This window comes from Zea mays, chromosome 1, assembly GCF_902167145.1.
Source record: "Zea mays cultivar B73 chromosome 1, Zm-B73-REFERENCE-NAM-5.0, whole genome shotgun sequence".
Lineage (NCBI taxonomy): Eukaryota > Viridiplantae > Streptophyta > Magnoliopsida > Poales > Poaceae > Zea > Zea mays.
The window spans coordinates 32,098,835-32,119,291 of NC_050096.1; positions in this window are offsets into that span (position 1 = coordinate 32,098,835).

The following is a 20,457-nucleotide window of genomic DNA, read 5'->3' on the forward strand; positions in this document are numbered from 1 at the left end:
GCACCGCACCGCCGATGATGCCAGGGCAAGGCTGCCTCCGGCTTCCAGTGGGGTCGGCCAGAACCTGGCTGCAGCAGCGATACTACTCCGAGCGATGCCGGAACCATCCACCACCGAGGGGCGGCGTATCCAGGGAGAGCTCAAGAATCTCCTGGAAGATGTCGCGGTCCGACGGGCCGAAAGCTCTGCCTCCCGAAGGCAGGGGTAGCCCCCAAAGCATCGCGCCTCGACTTCCCGATTCATGCGGGAAGCCTTGGTCCACACCGGGCGAACGCGGAACACAGCGCCTGCGGCCCCGGGTCGCCTCGGCAACGAGCACCACCGCCGCGACCGTCGAGTCCACCTCGACGAGAGGGTGCGCCGAGGCTACCACCCCAGGCGTGGGGGACGCTACGACAGCGGGGAGGATCGGAGCCCCTCGCCCGAACCACCCGGTCCGCGGGCTTTCAGCCGGGCCATACGACGGGCGCCGTTCCCGACCCGGTTCCGAACCCCGACTACCATCACCAAGTACTGGGGGGAGTCAAAGCCGGAGCTATGGCTCGCGGACTACCGGCTGGCCTGCCAGCTGGGTGGCACGGACGATGACAACCTCATCATCCGCAACCTTCCCCTGTTCCTCTCCGACGCTGCCCGAGCCTGGCTGGAGCATCTGCCTCCTGCGCAGATCTCCAACTGGGATGACCTGGTTAAAGCCTTCGCCGGCAACTTCCAGGGCACATACGTGCGCCCTGGGAACTCCTGGGATCTCCGAAGCTGCCGCCAGCAGCCGGGAGAATCCCTCCGGGACTACATCCGGCGATTTTCGAAGCAGCGCACCGAGCTGCCCAACATCACCGACTCGGATGTCATCGGCGCGTTCCTCGCCGACACCACTTGCCGCGACCTGGTGAGCAAGCTGGGTCGCAAGACTCCCACCAGGACGAGCGAGCTGATGGACATCGCCACCAAGTTCGCCTCTGGTCAGGAGGTGGTCGAGGCCATCTTCCGGAAGGACAAGCGGCCTCAGGGGCGCCAGCCGGAAGACGTCCCCGAGGCGTCCGCTCAGCGCGGTGCGAGGAAGAAGGGCAAGAAGAAGTCGCAAGCGAAACACGACGCCGCCGACGCGGACCTTGTCGCCGCCGCCGAGCATAGGAACCCTCGGAAGCCTCCCGGAGGCGCCAACCAGTTCGACAAAATGCTCAAGGAGTCGTGCCCCTATCATCAGGGTCCCGTTAAGCACACCCTTGAGGAATGCGTCATGCTTCGGCGCTACTTCCACAAGGCCGGGCCACCGGCGGAAGGTGGCCGAGCCCACAACGACGACAAGAAGGAGGCTCACAAGGCAGAGGAGTTCCCCGAGGTCCACGACTTCTTCATGATCTACGGTGGGCATGTGGCGAATGCCTTGGCTCGACACCGCAAGCAAGAGCGCCGGGAGGTCTGCTCGGTAAAGGTGGCGACGCCAGTCTACCTAGACTGGTCCGACAAGCCCATCACCTTCGACCAGGGCGACCACCCTGACCGCGTGCCGAGCCCAGGGAAGTACCCGCTCGTTGTCGATCCCGTCATCGGCAACATCAGGCTTACCAAGGTCCTCATGGACGGAGGCAGCAACCTCAACATCATCTACACCGAGACCCTCGGGCTCCTGCAGATCGATCTGTCCTCGATCCGGGCCGGCGCGGCGCCTTTTCACGGGATCATCCCTGGGAAACGCGTCCAACCCCTTGGGCAACTCGATCTGCCCGTCTGCTTTGGGACTCCCTCCAACTTCCGAAAAGAAACCCTCACGTTCGAGGTGGTCGGGTTTCGAGGAACCTACCACGCAGTGCTGGGGAGGCCATGCTACGCCAAGTTCATGGCCGTCCCCAACTACACCTACCTCAAGCTCAAGATGTCGGGCCCCAACAGGGTCATCACCGTCGGCTCCACGTACCGACACGCGTACGAATGCGACGTGGAGTGCGTGGAGTACGCCGAGGCCCTCGCCGAATCCGAGGCCCTCATCGCCGACCTGGAGAGCCTCTCCATGGAGGCGCCAGATGCGAAGCGCCACGCCGGCAACTTCGAGCCAGCTAAGATGGTCAAATCCGTCCCTCTCGACCCCAGCAATGACGCCTCCAAGCAGATACAGATCGGCTCTGAGCTCGACCCCAAATAGGAAGCAGTGCTTGTCGACTTTCTCCGCACGAGCGCCGAAGTTTTTGCGTGGAGTCCCTCGGACATGCCTGGCATACCGAGGGATGTCGCCGAGCACTCGCTGGATATCCGAGCTGGAGCCCGACCCGTGAAGCAGCCTCTGCGCCGATTCGACGAAGAAAAGCGCAGAGCCCTAGGCAAGGAGATCCACAAGCTGATGGCCACAGGGTTCATCAAAGAGGTATTCCATCCCGAATGGCTTGCCAGCCCTGTGCTTGTGAGAAAGAAAGGAGGGAAATGGCGGATGTGTGTAGACTACACTGGTCTAAACAAAGCATGTCCGAAGGTTCCCTACCCTCTGCCTCGCATCGATCAAATCGTGGATTTCACTGCTGGGTGCGAAACCCTGTCTTTCCTCGATGCCTACTCAGGGTATCACCAAATCAGGATGAAAGAGTCCGACCAGCTCGCGACTTCATTCATCATACCAAAGGTTACTATGCCATTCGGTTTGAGGAATGCGGGTGCGAGGAATGCGGGTGCGACATACCAAAGGTGCATGAACCACGTGTTCGGAGAGCACATTGGTCGAACGGTCGAGGCTTACGTCGATGACATCATAGTCAAGACGAGGAAAGCCTCCGACCTCCTTTCCGACCTTGAAACGACATTCCGGTGTCTCAAGGCGAAAGGCGTAAAACTCAATCCCGAGAAGTGTGTCTTCGGAGTCCCCCGAGGCATGCTCCTGGGGTTCATCGTCTCCGAGCGGGGCATCGAGGCCAACCTAGAGAAAATCGCGGCCATCACCAACATGGGCCCCATCAAGGACTTGAAAGGAGTACAGAGGGTCATGGGATGTCTTGCGGCCCTGAGCAGTTTCATCTCGCGCCTCGGTGAAAGAGGCCTACCTCTGTACCGCCTCTTGAGGAAGACCGAGCGCTTCACTTGGACCCCCGAGGCCGAGGAAGCCCTCGGGAACCTAAAAGCGCTCCTTACCAGCGCGCCCATCCTGGTGCCCCCGCTGCCGGAGGAGCCCTCTTGATCTACGTCGCCGCTACCACTCAGGTGGTCAGCGCCGCGATCGTGGTTGAGAGACGAGAAGAGGGGCATGCATTGCCCGTCCAGAGGCCGGTCTACTTCATCAGTGAAGTACTGTCCGAGACCAAAATCCGCTACCCGCAAATCCAGAAGCTACTGTACGCGGTAATTCTGACGCGGCGAAAGTTGCGACACTACTTCGAGTCTCATCTGGTGACTGTGGTGTCATCCTTCCTCCTGGGGGAGATCATCCAGTGTCGAGAGGCCTCGGGTAGGATTGCAAAGTGGGCGGTGGAGATCATGGGCGAGACAATCTCGTTCGCCCCTCGGAAGGCCATCAAGTCCCAAGTCTTGGCGGACTTTGTCGCTGAATGGGTCGACACCCAGCTTCCAGCGACTCTGATCCAGCCGGAACTCTGGACCATGTTTTTCGACGGGTCGCTGATGAAAACAGGAGCGGGCGCAGGCCTGCTCTTCATCTCACCCCTCGGGAAGCACCTCCGCTACGTGTTGCGCCTCCATTTCCCGGCGTCCAACAATGTGGCCGAGTACGAGGCTCTGGTTAACGGGTTGCGCATCGCCATCGAGCTAGGGGTCCGACGCCTCGACGCTCGTGGTGACTCGCAGCTTGTAATCGACCAAGTCATGAAGAACTCCCATTGTCGCGACCCAAAGATGGAAGCCTACTGCGATGAGGTTCGGCGCCTGGAGGACAAGTTCTACGGGCTCGAGCTCAACCACATCGCCCAACGATACAACAAGACTACAGACGAGCTGGCTAAGATAGCCTCGGGGCGGACAACGGTTCCCCCGGACGTCTTCTCCTGAGACCTACATCAACCCTCAGTCAAGACCGACGACATGACCGAGCCCGAGAAGGTCTCGGCCCTGCCCGAGGCGCCCTCGGTTCAGCCCGAGGCACCCTCGGCCCCCGAGGGTGAGGCACTGCGCGTCGAGGAAGAGCGGAATGGGGTCCCGCCTAATCGAGACTGGCAGACCTCGTACCTGCAATATCTCCACCGAGTAGAGCTGCCCCTCGACCGAGCCGAAGCTCGGCGACTGGCGCGGCGCGTCAAGTCGTTCGTCTTGCTGGGGGACGGGAAGGAGCTCTACCACGCAGCCCCTCAGGCATCCTCCAGCGATGCATATCCATCGCCGAAGGTCAGGAGTTATTACAAGAAATACACTCGGGGGCTTGCGGTCACCACGCAGCACCTCGAGCCCTCATTGGGAATGCCTTCCGACAGGGTTTTTACTGGCCAACCGCGGTGGTCAATGCCACTAGGATTGTACGCACCTGCCAAGGGTGTCAATTCTACGCGAAGCAGACCCACCTGCCCGCTCAGGCTCTGCAGACAATACCCATCACCTGGCCGTTAGCTTTGTGGGGTCTGGACCTCGTCGGTCCCTTGCAGAAGGCACCCGGGGCTACACGCACCTACTGGTCGCCATCGACAAATTCTCCAAGTGGATCGAGGTCCGACCCCTAAACAGCATCAGGTTCGAACAGGCGGTGGCGTTCTTCACCAATATCATCCATCGCTTTGGGGTCCCGAACTCCATCATCACCGACAACGGCACCCAGTTCACCCGCAGAAAGTTCCTGGACTTCTGCGAGGATCAACACATCCGGGTGGACTGGGCCGCCGTAGCTCACCCCATGACGAATGGGCAAGTAGAGCGTGCCAACGACATAATTCTGCAAGGACTCAAGCCACGGATCTACAACGACCTCAACAAGTTCGGCAGGCGATGGATGAAGGAACTCCCCTCGGTGGTCTGGAGTCTGAGGACAACGCCGAGCCGAGCCGAGCCACGGGCTTCACGCCGTTCTTTCTAGTCTATGGGGCCGAGGCCATCTTGCCCACAGACTTAGAATATGGTTCCCCGAGGACGAGGGCGTACGACGACCAAAGCAATCGAACCAACCGAGAAGACTCACTGGACCAGCTGGAAGAGGCTCGGGACATGGCCTTACTACACTCAGCATGGTATCAGCAGTCCGTGCGACGCTACCACGCCCGAGGGGTTCGGTCCCGAGACCTCCAGGTGGGTGACTTGGTGCTTCGGCTGCGACAAGACGCCCGAGGGCGCCACAAGCTCACGCCTCCCTGGGAAGGGCCATTCATCATCGCCAAGATTTTGAAGCTCGGAACATACAAGCTGGCCAACAGTCAAGGCGAGGTCTACAGCAACGCTTGGAACATCCGACATCTACGTCGCTTCTACCCTTAAGATGTTTTCAAGTCATTCATACACCTCGTTTACATACGCCAGTGAAGTCTAACCATCAAGGAAGGGTCAGCCTTGCCTCGACAAAGCCCGACCCTCCCTCGGGGGCTAGAAGGGGCGAACCCCCTCTGCGTCAAAATTTTCCTCGAAAAAAGTCTTTCTGCCAGAACATCTTTCGTGCTTTTCGACTACTTCGAAAGTGGGATCCTGAAAACGACGGAGTACACGTAAGCAGGCAAGGCCGACCGAGCCGAGGGATTCCTACGCCTCCGGGATACGAATACCTCACTCATCACCTTCTGCAATAAGTAACTCACGCTCGGATAAGCGATTCCGATGACCGAACAAGTCTTATTGCTCGAAAACTTTTCTGCCGAAACGATTTTTCGTGCCTTCTCGACTATATCGATAACAGAATCCTATGGACGAGTAAGAGCACACGTAAGCGGCAAGGCCGATCGAGCCGAGGGACTCCTACGCCTCCGGGATACAGATACCTCACTCATCACCTTCCGCGAAAAGTAACTCTCGCTCGAACAAACAATTCTGTTACCGACAAATAAGTCCAGATACTCGAAACAAGGGGAAAAGAAACGCAGTTTTACAACATGACGACGATATGTTTGGGCCTCAGCGGCCGCAAAAAACATACGCACACTACAAGATAAATTGTTCCTGCAGGGTCAGACATCAGTGGGAGAGCAGCAGCACCCTCGGCGTCGACTCCACCTTCGGCGGAATCCGACCCGGCCTCGAACGGCAACACGGTCGGAGGATCTCCACCTCGAAGGAACCTGTTGGCACCACGCCTGGGCCATCGTCGTCGGGGTCTCCTCTGGGAACCCGGCCTGAGCAGACGGCTCGACCGGCCGCTCCGTAGCCTCAGCCAGCTGTCCCCCGAGGACATCAGCCCGGCTCGTGGCCTCGACAACCCGACTCCGGCGTCGGTCCCGCCAGTGGACGACCCGGCTAGGCTCTGGCCGACGAAGCTTCTTTTCGAGCCAACTCTACCTCTATCCGTGCTGGCACCGCTGCCTCTGGCTCCGGCTCATCGTAGAGCGGCCGAAGGTTCCTTTAACTAAGCAAGAGCAGCCTCGGGCGGCAAGGCCGACCGAGTTGAGAGACTCCTACGCCTCTGGGATACGGATACCTCACTCGTCACCTTCGCACGAGGCAACTCACACTTGGTTAAGCGGTTCAGCTAGCCGACAGGCGAGTCCTAGTGCTCGAAATGAGGACGAAACACGGCTTCACGCCAAAAATACATGCATGTTCAGGCCCCGACAGCCACAATGAACAGACACCGGCACTCAAGGTGCCATTACAAATGGAACTCCGGTTCCACCCCCGCAGGTATGAACAAACCCCACATTGGAGGGCCTGCGGGGCGACAAAACCCCAGGTGGCTCGCTGCCGCCCGCTCCGGCAGCAGCAACAATGACCTCCGCTCCGGGTGGCCAAACAGCAGCAGCGATGACCTCAGGGCAGACGCTGCCGCAACAAGGCCCTCGCCCGCGTCCCCACTCAACGGGCGAGGACAAGCAGAAGGTCATAGAGTCGGAGGTCAGTCCGAAGGCGGCTCCGACTATCTCGTCGGCGGAGAAACCTCTTCCGGCTGCCTCGGTGGGAGGTGGCACCGGAAATAGCACCGAAGCCGCTCAGGCCGGAGAGCCAGACACGCGGCAGCTGCCAGCGCCACGGACGGCGAACGCCCTTCCCCCCGATCACTGAGGGAAGGAGCAGGCCGCTGCCCGCGCAGAGACAGGCCCCAACTCGGCGCACTCCCCTCCCCAGCACTGATGATGAACATCCTTGAAGCTGAGGGAGGGGCGGAGGCCGCAGCCGGGCTCGCTTCTCCCCACCATCAAACTGGTGGTCACCGTCTTGGGTGACCACCGACGAGGGGATGCAGCCGGGCTGCCTGATGAAAATCCTTGAAGCCGAGCGATGGCTGAAAGGTACCAACTTCCGCGAAGTTGCGTTCCTCCAACGACGACAAGACGGAAGAACCGCGGGCGCTCCCCATCCGGGGGCTTGGAAGGTGGAAGGGTGCGATGCACGAAGGGAGTGCGAAGACATGGTTGCCATCCAAGGGGGTCACCCTCCTTTTAAAGGCGACTCTCCCCACTTGCGTCCTCAGCCGTCGCGGGCTGAGTCTTCACCAACACGCTCCAAGGTCCTCCCCCTACGACACGGGGGCTGGGTCCCACGCGTCATGCAAGCTGGCCCAGGACAGAAGGAGGCAAACCGCCACGCGTGGAGCGCACAACTGCCCAGCAGTTACAAGCACTCCTCCACTTTCGTCCAGACCAGTGGGTGAAAGGGAGGACCGCCATGCAGGCGACATGCAACCGTACCAAGGGGGCGCACCCTTTCGACTCCGACGCGTCCAGCATGGGGGCCCAGGCCCACACGTCATGTAACCAGCGTGCCGGTTACTACGTGCGAGAAGCTGCACCGCCACTTGCGCCAATACCGCGCCTTCTCGACTGCGGAACCAGTGCCGCGACTCGAGGCGACCCTGTGCATGGCCCAACAGTGCCAACCGAGCACATCGATCATGGTTCAGTCAGCCGCGGGAGAAGGCGCGAACGGTCAATATGGCCAAAAGTGGGCCGGCAGTAATGGCGGCGACAGGCGGGCAGAAGCAGCGGTCAAGTCGTCTGCAGGCTCACGTCCCCTCCTGGGACAGCGAGAGAGCCCTCACCCACGGAGTGAAGACGACGCGCCCGTGTTCCGTTCCTCGAACGGCTCGCGCACGCACAACGGCTGCCCCGCGAACCACTCGTCCCGTCGCATTAACTCTGTGGCAGGACGGGCGGCACCTTTGGCAGGCGAAGCAGGCGACGCTTCACCTCCGCCATAATGACCGTGTCAAAAAAGTTGCGCCACGTCGTTCAAATTCGTATCCTTTTCCTCTTCCTCTTTCTCTCTCTTGCTACAGGGACCGGGAAAGGGGATACTCCGAAAGGGATCCTTCTCCGCGAAGGAAGCAGGCCCCGAGCCCCCCTACTGATCAGAGGTTCGAAGGATGGCCCCTCGGAAGGGTACGACAGCCACCTCAGAGCACTCGGGCCCCGAGCCCTCCTACTGATCAGAGGTTCGAAGGCTGGCCCCTCGGAAGGGTTCGACAGCCGCCACAGAGCACTCGGGCTCCGCACCCACCACTGATCAGAGGTTCGAAGGCTGGCCCCTCAGATGGGTTCGACAGCCGCCTCAAGCCACTCGGGCTTCGCGAACACTACTAATCAGGGGTTCGTAGGCTGGCCCCCGAAGGGTTCGACAGCCGCCTCAGAGCACGCAGAGCGAGGGATGACTCTGCGTACGTCCGATACATGGCCGAGGCTCGGGCTACGCTCCCGAGGTACCCTAGGACATTTCCGAGACCAGCAGGAGCGATTATGTAACGGAATCCCATCATAGGGAGGCATCGAGCCCTCGGACCCTATCAAACGGGACCGGGTCCAGCAAATCACCTGCAGGTACTTTTGGAGCGTGCCTCTGGGCCACTAGCCGACCCTTATCGAACGGGGCACGGGCGTCCACTCGGATCACCCGTTAGCAACTCACTGGAGACACCATGTTCGGCGCCTCCGAGGGCAACATGGCGCTTTCCCCCCTCCTCCTTGCGGAAAGGCGACGCAGGGGCGTATGAAAAAAGCCGAGTCTATCCTTGACCGTCCTCTTGCTCTGTGCGGAGGCTCGGGGGCTGCTCTCGCAAACCCGGCTCCGGCCAAACCGTTGACAGCGTCAACATACTAGCCCGAGAACTTGGAACCTGACTATGCACCCGGGCTACGGCCAATTCGCATGAGGGAACAACCAGACCGGCCGAAGCATCACGAAACACGCTAAGACCTCGAAGGAGTCAAACCACTCCTCCGAGGCCTCGGGGGCTACACCCGGCGGGTGCGCTCGCGCGCACCCACCGGAACGAAACGCAACCGAGAAAGGTCGGTCCCCTTGCAAAAAAGTGTGACAAAAGCCTCCAAGCGAGTATCAACACTCCCTTCGAGGCTCGGAGGCTACTGTCGGGGACCATGATTAGGGGTACCCCAAGACTCCTAATCTCAGCTGGTTAATGGGCGCGATTAAGGTCAAGGCTCAGTCCACTCAAGGGACACGATCTCGCCTCGCCCGAGCCCAGCCTCGGGCGAAGGCAGCCGACCCCGGAGGATTCACGTCTCGCCCGAGGGCCCCCTCAAGCGACGGACACACCTTCGGCTCGCCCGAGGCCCAGTCTTCATGGAGAAGCAACCTTGGCCAGATCGCCACGCCAACCGACCGTATCGCAGGAGCATTTAATGCAAGGATCGACTGACACCTTATCCTGACGCACGCTCCTCAGTCGACAGAGCCGAAGTGACCGCAGTCACTTCACCGCTCCACTAACCGACCTGACAGGGAAACAGCGCCGCCTACCCCACTCCGACTGCTGTGCCACTCGACAGAGTGAGGCTGATAGCAGCTAAGTCCAGCCTCGGGCGCCATGGGAAGCTCCGCCTCGCCCGACCCAGGGCTCGGACTCAGCCTCGACCCCGGAAGACAAACTCCGCCTCGCCCGACCCCAGGGCTCGGACTCAGCCTCGGCCTTGGAAGACGAACTCCGCCTCGCCCGACCCAGGGCTCGGATTCAGCCTCGGCCTCGGAAGACGGACTCCGCCTCGCCCGACCCCAGGGCTCGGACTCAGCCTCGACCTCGGGAGACGGACTCCGCCTCGCCCGACCCCAGGGCTCAGACTCAGCCTCGACATCGGAAGACGAACTCCGCCTCGCCTGGCCCTAGGGCCCAGACTCGACCTCGACCTCGGAGGAGCCTCCGCCTTGCCCGACCTCGGGCTCGGACCCGCCACGTCACAGGGAAGGCCATCATTACCCTACCCCTAGCTAGCTCAGGCTACGGGGAACAAGACCGGCGTCCGATCTGGCTCGCCCCGGTAAACAAGTAATGATGGCACCCCGCGTGCTCCATGACGATGGCGGCTCTCAGCCCCTTACGGAAGCAAGGAGACGTCAGCAAGGACCCGACAGCCCCGACAACTGTACTTCCACAAGGCTCAAGCACGCCTCCGACGGCCACAAAATCACATGAACAAGGAGCCAAAACCTCTCCGGCTGCCACAATGGCATGTACTTAGGGCTCTAGCTCCTCTCTGCTAGACACGTTAGCACACTGCTACAACCCCCATTGTACACCTGGGCCCTCTCCTTACACCTATAAAAGGAAGGTCCAGGGCTCTCGTACGAAGAGGTTGGCCACGCGGGAGAACGGGCCGACGCACAGGGCTCCCTCTCTCTCTCTCTCCCACGCGGACGCTTGTAACCCCCCTACTGCAAGCGCACCCGACCTGGGCGCAGGACAACACAAAGGCCGCGGGTTTCCCCTTTGCTGTTTCTCACCCCCCCCTTTTGTGCTCCGTCTCACGCCGACCCATCTGGGCTGGGACACGTGGCGACAGTTTACTCGTCGGTCCAGGGACCCCCCGGGGTCAAAACGCTGACAGTCGTCAACAAGGGACTCCTCTTCCCCAACATCGGCCACAAGTGCTTCATGGCAAAGGACGGCAAAAAGAAGAAGGTACAAACTAGAACCACCCCAAGTATACTACATCTAGTGATGAGGGTAGTTCTAGTGAAGATGAAGATGACTTGCTTACACTTTTTGCCAACCTTAACATGCAACAAAAGGAAAAATTAAATGAATTGATAGGAGCCATTCATGAGAAGGATGAACTCTTGGACAGCCAAGAGGAATTCCTTATTAAAGAAAATAAAAAGCATGTTAAAATAAAAAATGCATATACTCTGGAAGTAGAGAAAAATGAAAACTTTACTAAGGAGCTTAGCATTTGCCATGATTCAATTACCAGTCTTAGAAATGAAAATGCTAGTTTAATTGCTAAGATTGATAAATTGAATGAATCAATTTCTAGCCTTAGAACTGAAAATGCTAGTTTAATTTCCAAGGCTAAAGATTTAAATGTTTGCAATGATTCTATTTCCTGTCTTAGAAATGAGAATGTCATATTACATGCTAAGATAGATGAATTAAATGTTTGCAAATCCTCTACATCTACTGTTGATCATATTACTATTTGTACTAGATGTAGAGATGTTAATGTTGATGCTATAAATGATCACCTTGCTCTTATTAAACAACAAAATGATCATATAACTCAATTAATTGATAAAATTAATGAGCGTGAAATTGAAAATGAAAAGTTTAAATTTGCTAGAAGCAAGCTCTATAGTGGGAGACGCCCTGGCATTAAGGACAACATTGGTTTCCAACAGGGAAGAAATGTCAAGCTTAATGCCCCTAAGAAATTGTCTAACTTCGTTAAGGGCAAAGCTCCCATGGTTCAGGGTAATGAGGGCTATATTTTATATCCTGCTAATTATCCCGAATACAAAATTAGGAGAATTCATGCTAAGAAATCTCATTTTGTTTCTCACCATGCTTTTATGTATAAGAATGAGGCTTCTAGCTCTAGGCATTCTACTCATGTTAAAATGACTAAAAAGAAAACTCCTACTGCATCAAATGAGCCTAACATTTCATTTAAGACTTTTGATGCATCATATCTTTTAACTAACAAATCAGGCAAAATAGTTGCCAAATACGTTGGGGGCAAACATAAGGGCTCCAAGACTTGTGTTTGGGTACCCAAGGTGCTTGTTTCTAATGTGAAAGGACCCAAAACTGTTTGGGTACCTAAGAACAAGGCCTAAATTGTTTTGCAGGTTTATGCATCCGGGGGCTCAAGTTGTATAATTGATAGCGGATGCACAAACCACATGATAGGGGAGAAAAGAATGTTCTCCTCCTACGAGAAAAATGAAGATCCCTAAAGAGCTATCACATTCGGGGATGGAAATCAAGGTTTGGTCAAAGGACTTGGTAAAATTGCTATATCACCTGACCATTCTATTTCCAATGTTTTTCTTGTAGATTCTTTAGATTACAATTTGCTTTCTGTTTCTCAATTATGCAAAATGGGCTACAATTGTCTTTTTACAGATATAGGTGTTACTGACTTTAGAAGGAATGATGATTCAATAGCATTTAAGGGGGTGTTAGAGGGTCGGCTATATTTAGTAGATTTTAATGAGAACACAGCTGAACTTGAAAGTCGCCTAGAGGGGGTGAATAGGCAAATCTGAAATTTACATACTTAAGCACACACTACAAGTCGGGGTTAGCGTTAGAAAAATAAACGAGTCCGAAAAAGAGGGCGAAAACAAATCACAAGCGAATAAGAGCGAATGACACGGTGATTTGTTTTACCGAGGTTTGGTTCTTGCAAACCTACTCCCCGTTGAGGTGGTCAGAAAGACTGGGATTCTTTCAACCCTTTCCCTCTCTCAAACGGTCACCTAGACCGAGTGAGCCTTTCTCTTCAATCAAATGGGACACTAAGTCCACTACAAGGACCACCACAACTTGGTGTCTCTTGTTTTGATTACAAGTGAGTTGAACACAAGAATATAGGAAGAAGAAAAGCAATCCAAGCACAAGAGCTCAAATGAACACAAATGTCTCTCTCTCTCTAGTCACTAATTTGGTTGGAGTGATTCCGGACTTGGGAGAGGATTTGATCTTTTTGTTTGTGTCTTGTATTGAATGCTATAGCTCTTGTCTAAGGTTTGAAGGCTGAAAACTTGGATGCACTGAAGTGTGGTGGTTGGGGGGTATTTATAGCCCCAACCACCAAAAGAACCATTGGTGAGGGCTTCTGTCGCATGGCGCACCGGACAGTCCGGTGCGCCACTGGACACTGTCCGGTGCGCCAGCCACGTCACTCGGCCGTTAGATTCTGACCGTTGGAGCTTCTGACATCTAGGTCACCGGACAGTCACTGTTCACTGTCCGGTGCGCCTTCTAGCTCTACTCTGACTTCTGCGCGCACTGTAGCGCATTAACTGCTATTGCAGACGACCGTTGGCGCTGTAGTAGCCGTTACTCTGCTGGCACACCGGACAGTCCGGTGCTACACCGGACAGTCCGGTGAATTATAGCGGAGTGGCTCCCAGAATTCCCGAAGGTGAGCAGTTCGGAGTTGGGTTCCCCGGTGCGCCAGACCAGGGCACACTTCGGTTGTCTTTTGCTCTCTTTATTTGAATCCTTTCTTGGACTTTTTATTGGTTTGTTGTGAACCTTTGTCACCTGTAAACTTATAATCTAGAGCAAACTAGTTAGTCCAATTATTTGTGTTGAGCAATTCAACCAACAAAATTAATTAGGAAAAGGTGTAAGCCTATTTCCCTTTCAGAACTCAACACTTGTTTAATTGCTAAGACTAATATGGGTTGGCTCTGGCATCGCCGACTAGCCCATGTTGGGATGAAGAATCTTCACAAGCTTCTAAAGGGAGAACACATTTTGGGACTAACAAATGTTCATTTTGAGAAAGACAGGGTTTGTAGTGCATGTCAAGCAGGAAAGCAAGTTGGCGCCCACCATCCACACAAAAACATCATGACGACTGACAGACCGCTCGAGCTTCTCCACATGGATTTTTTCGACCCGATTGCTTACATAAGCATCGGTGGGAGTAAGTACTATCTTGTTATTGTGGATGATTATTCTTGCTTCACTTGGGTATTCTTTTTGCAGGAAAAATCACAAACCCAAGAGACCTTAAAGGGATTCTTAAGACGGACTCAAAACGAGTTCGGATTAAGGATCAAAAAGATAAGAAGTGACAATGGGACGAAGTTCAAGAACTCACAAATCGAAGGCTTTCTTGAGGATGAGGGCATCAAGTATGAGTTCTCTTCTCCCTACACACCTCAACAAAATGGTGTAGTGGAGAGGAAGAATAGAACTCTACTGGCCATGTCGAGGACCATGCTTGATGAGTACAAAACTCCGGACCGGTTTAGGGCTGAGGCAATTAACACCGCCTGCTACTCCATCAACCGGCTCTACCTTCACCGAATCCTCAAGAAGTCATCATACAAACTCCTCACCGGTAAAAAGCCAAATGTTTCATATTTTAGAGTCTTTGGAAGCAAATGTTTTATTCTTGTTAAAAGAGGTAGAAAATCTAAATTTGCTCCTAAGGCTGTAGAAGGCTTTTTACTAGGATATGATTCAAACACAAGGGCATATAGAGTCTTCAACAAATCCACTGGATTAGTTGAAGTTTCTTGTGACATTGTGTTTGATGAGACTAATGGCTCCCAAGTGGAGTAAGTTGATCTTGATGAATTAGATGATGAAGAGGCTCCATGCGTTGCACTAAGGAACATGTCCATTGGGGATGTGTGTCCTAAGGAATCCGAAGAGCCTCCACAAGCACAAGATCAATCGTCATCTTCCAACCAAGCATGTCCACCAACCCAAGATGAGGATCAGGCTCAAGATGATAATGATGAAGATCAAGAGGATGAGTCACCTCAAGAAGAAGGCAATAATCAAGGGAGGATGAAGATATTAAGGACAAGGAAAATGATCAAGAAATACAGGGTCAAAGACCGCCACACCCAAGAGTCCACCATGCGATTCAAAGAGATCACCCCATCAACTCCATTCTTGGTGATATTCATAAGGGGGTAACTACTCGATCTCGAGTCGCACATTTTTGTGAGCTCTACTCTTTTGTGTCCTCTATTGAGCCATACAGGGTGGAGGATGCACTAAGAGATTCGGATTGGGTGCTGGCTATGCAAGAGAAGCTCAACAACTTCACGAGGAACGAGGTATGACATTTGGTTCCACGTCCTAATCTAAATGTTGTAGGTACCAAATGGGTATTCCGCAACAAGCAAGATAAGCATGGTGTGGTGACAAGGAACAAAGCCCGACTTGTGGCCAAAGGATATTCACAAGTCGAAGGTTTGGATTTTGATGAAACTTATGCACCCGTAGCTAGGCTTAAGTCAATTCGTATATTACTTGCCTATGCTACTTACCATGGCTTTAAGCTTTATCAAATGGACGTGAAAAGTGCCTTCCTCAATGGACCAATCAAGGAGGAGGTCTATGTTGAGCAACCTCCTGGCTTTGAAGATAGTGAGTACCCTAACCATGTTTATAAACTCTCTAAGGCGCTTTATGGGCTCAAGCAAGCCCCTAGAGCATGGTATGAATGCCTGCGAGATATCCTTATCACTAATGGCTTCAAAGTCGGCAAAGCCGATCCTACTCTCTTTACTAAAACTATTGCAAAAGATTTGTTTGTATGCCAAATTTATGTTGATGATATCATATTTGGGTCTACTAACAAATCTACTTGTGAAGAGTTTAGTAGGATTATGATTCAAAAATTTGAGATGTCTATGATGGGGGAGTTGAAGTATTTTCTAAGATTTCAAGTCAAGCAACTCCAAGACGGCACCTTCATCAGCCAAACAAAATACATTCAAGACATACTTAACAAGTTTGGAATGAAGGACGCCAAGCCCATCAAGACGCCCATGGGAACAAATGGGCATCTCGACCTCGACACGGGAGGTAAATCCGTAGATCAAAAGGTATACTGGTCGATGATAGGATCTTTACTCTATTTATGTGCATCTCGACCGGATATTATGCTTTCCGTATGCATGTGTGCAAGGTTCCAAGCCGATCCTAAGGAAGTTCACCTTAGGGTCATGAAAAGAATCATGAGATATTTAGTTTATACTCCTAAGTTTGGACTTTGGTACCCCAAGGGATCCACCTTTGATTTAATAGGATATTCCGATGCCGATTGGGTAGGGTGTAAAATTGACAGGAAGAGCACATCAGGGACTTGTCAGTTTCTGGGAAGCTTGAGCTTCAAAAAAAACAAAACTCAGTAGCTCTTTCCACCGTCGAAGACGAGTATATTGCCGCAGGTCATTATTGTGCGCAATTACTTTGGATAAGGCAAACCCTCAGGGACTATGGCTACAAATTGAGCAAAGTCCCTCTCCTATGTGATAATGAGAGTGCAATCCGCATGGCGGATAATCCCGTTGAACACAGCCGCACTAAGCACATAGATATTCTGTATCACTTTTTAAGAGATCACCAACAAAGGGGTGATATCGAGATTGCTTATGTTAGCACCAAAGAACAATTAGATATCTTTACCAAACCATTAGATGAGAAAACCTTTAGCAAATGTTGGGGGCCTTCGTCCTCCGAAGGTCCTCAAAAACATGATTTAACAATGTTTTCCAAGTGTAACATATGAGCAGGTACCTTCGGTCTTGGGTTAAAAGCATATACGGAATGGAAAGCAGGATTGGAACAGAAGATTGAACCAGCGCCGAAGATGCGCGCGAGAAAGCTTCGGCTCAGTAACAGAAAGAGGAACCGACTTAAGGAGGAAAAGGCTATCTAGTCCTCGACAGTTTGTTCTTAAGTCAATAGTGAATATGAAGGGCATGAATGTAATTTCACACAGGCTGCATCATGTGCCTATAAATAGATGAGCAGTACTCTCGTACTGTTCACACTGACTTGTATTTACTTGTGCATCACGCTTGTATTTTTACCTTCTATCAAGCCGAAGGTACATTTATAATTCAGTATTGTTTCTATCTTTCTATGATAATATAATGAGAACGAATTAATAATGTTATATGATTATTTATATTGTCTCTTATATTTCATATGCTTCTTCTTTTATTAACATATACTGCGATCATGAAGGTATGTCCTTCATGACCTTCGTCTAAAGATCATTATATCCTAAGGGAAATAATGCTTCGTAGGACGGAGGGCATTAACATTTAACATTCTATGTTGCCTTGTTCTTAATTCATAGCATTTGAGAACAAGTGACCAACAACAAACTTAGGAATGAGCTAAATATTCTTGAATCTCGGAATTTTGATTGAAACATTGCACACATAGCTCATTTATATACCTTTGATCATATCTCTTTCACTTTGGTACAAACACATATTTCTTATTATTTATGTACCAAGGCTACGACTAATGTGGTTTCAAGTGTATTTCCATACTAAGTCGTAGATTGAAAGGGAAATGGAGTACTCGACGAATACAAGGCTTCCACTCGACTCTACCGGTATCTTTTATCATTCGTCGTCACTCCACATCACTCTGAATTGGTATAATCTTCACCCTTATCCACTTGTACCAATAGGGAGAAAGTAAAAAGGGCTCTCAAAGTCTCCGTTTTTGGCGATTAATGCTAAAGGGGGAGAAAATATTATTAAGCCTAAAGCAAAAGGACCGCACCACCAATTTCAAAAAATTTCAAAATGAAGATCTATTGGGTTTTCACAAATGTTTGTTTTTCAATTGGTATCTTGTTATGACAATCTTTTCAATTGGTACATATAGAGATAAATTTTCAAATTGGCATCTTGTGATAAGCAATTTCTTCAATTGGTATATTTTCAAAATTGGTATCTATTAAAAACCCTCTTGAAAACTAAGAGGAGAATTTCATTAAGGGGGAGTTTTGTTTAAGTCAAAGGAAAAGCATTTGAAACAGAGGGAGAAATTTCATATCTTGAAAATGCTTCTTGCAATCTTATTCATATACCTTTGACTATTTGCAAAAGGATTTTGAAAAGACTTTCCAAGAAGAATTTGCAAAAACAAAACAAGTGGTGCAAGCGTGGTCCAAAATGTTAAATAAAAGAAAGCAATCCATTCATATCCAGTGAAATTATAAATTGGTTTAATTCCAAGTAACCTATGCACTTACCTTATGCAAACAAGTTCAATTCTGCACTTATATATTTGCTTTGGTTTGTGTTGGCATCAATCACCAAAAAGGGGGAGATTGAAAGGGAAATAGGGTTAACCTTTTCCCAGTATTAATTTTGGTGGTTGAATGCCCAACACAAATATTGGACTAACTAGTTTGCTCTATAATATATGTTCTACAGGTGCATAAAGGTTCAACTCAAACCAATAAAAGATTGAAGTTAGGGATCAAATTCAAAGGGGCAAAGAAACCGAGTGTGCCCTGGTCTGGCGCACCGGACAGTGTCCGGTGCACCAGGACCGTACAGGGTTAAACTAGCCACTCTCGGGTTTCTTCAGGCGCTCTCCGCTATAATTCACCGGACTGTCCGGTGTGCCACCGGACTGTCCGGTGCACCAGCGGAGTAACGGCTACCAGCGCAACGGTCGACTGCAACAATGCCCCTAATAGCCCTACAGTGCATGACATAGGTCAGAACAGAGGTCAGAGGCGCACCGGACTGTCTGGTGCCACTAGAGGACAAAGCCTCCAACGGTCAAAAGCTCCAGAACCCTAACGGTCGAGTGACGTGGCTGGCGCACCAGACAGTGTCCGGTGGCACACCAGACTGTCCGGTGCGCCCATCGACAACAGCCTGCCCCAACGGTTGTTTGGTGGTTGAGGGCTATAAATACCCCCAACCATCACCACTCCAAGCATCCAAGATTTCTGAGCATCACATTCAATAAAAGAGCTCTAGCATTCACTTCTAGACACAATTCAAAGATCAAAGCCTCTCCAAGTCCCAAATTCAACTCAAGCACTTAGTGACTTGTGAGAGAAAGATTTTGTGTTCTTTTGAGCTCTTGCCTCTTGGATTGCCTTCTTCCTTTCTCATTTCTTTTCTCAAGAGATTTGTAATCGAAGCAAGAGACACCTAAGTGTGTGGTGGTCCTTACGGGGTCTAAGTGATCCGGGAGATTAAGGAAAAGGCTCACTCAGTCTAAGTGATCGTTTGAGAGAGGGAAAGGGTTGAAAGAGACCCGATCTTTGTGACCACCTCAACGGGGACTAGGTTCTTTAGAACCGAACCTTGGTAAAACAAATCACCGTGTTCATCCGATTTATTTCTTGGTTGATTTGTTTTCCCCTCTCTTTCGGACTCGAATTCATTTCTAACGCTAACCCCGGCTTGTAGTGTGTGCTTAAGTTTATAATTTTCAGATTCCGCCTATTCACCCCCCTCTAGGCGACTTTCAGATATAATGTGAGATAAAAAAATTCTGAAGTCAACGAAATCGAAGGCAAAACCTGGCGGCGGCGACCATAATATGGATAAAAACAATGTGTCTAACACTAGCTCTGATACCACTTGTTAGCAAGGGCGGACCCACAGGGGGGTCCAGGTGGGCCACAACACACCCTAAGGTAGGCCCACCCAAACCCCTCCCTGATCGTCCATTCTAGAGTCTAGACTTCACGGGCGTTAGACGTGTTGCTTCATCTTCGATCTCTAGTCCTCCATGAGCATGGAGCCACGAAAGAGCAGGAGACAGTCGACGCCACCACCTAGCTCGCTCCCTTGGCCCTAGCGCCCATCGTCGCCGCCCTTGGCCCTAGCGCCAGCCGCCGCCATCCTAGGCCCTAGCGCGTCGTCAAGACGTGTTGTCACCGTGCCCAGCCGGCCATCCCTATGCAGCTGCGTCGGAGCTTCCAGCGGTCAGCCGGCCACACGCCTGACGCCTCATCTTGTGGGGCGGTTAAGGGAATGTTGGGAACAGGAGAGTAGCACGCGACGAGCAGCACCTCTCCAGCACAACGATACCGAATGCCCCATTCCCAAGGTTTTTATTGTGATTTGTAAAGCCTAGCGGCTTAACTGTTAGCTTTGAGTGTAAATATACATTGGTTAATCTATAATGCAATCTATATTTTATTGCTAAATTTTGTTTTGTTAATTGTCGATTCACTATTTTTAATGGATGAAATATGAAGAAGCAGAGATATACATTAGATAGAAGTGTATATAAAAAATTTGTTTTGGCACACCCTAAATAAAAATTCTAGGTCCGCCGCTGCTTGTTAGGGAAATAAAATAGACACAACAATTTACGTGGAAAAGTCCCCTCCAATATGGAGAGCAAACAACCACGAGGAAACATATTCACTATCAACCGCAGAGTATAAGTTATAAGGAGGATCTATATTTATAGGCGTACATGAAAACATATTCCAAGGCATATTCCAAATATGTAAAAATAATTACAGACATATTCCAACAATATTATCAAGTACATAAGTCTACACTGACTACCACCTATATCATACTATACGACATGGGTCTCAACACCCGTAGATGAGACATATCATACGTGCTCATATGGCAGGTATGACAATTGCCTGGTGAAGGACATCTTCGATATTATGCCAT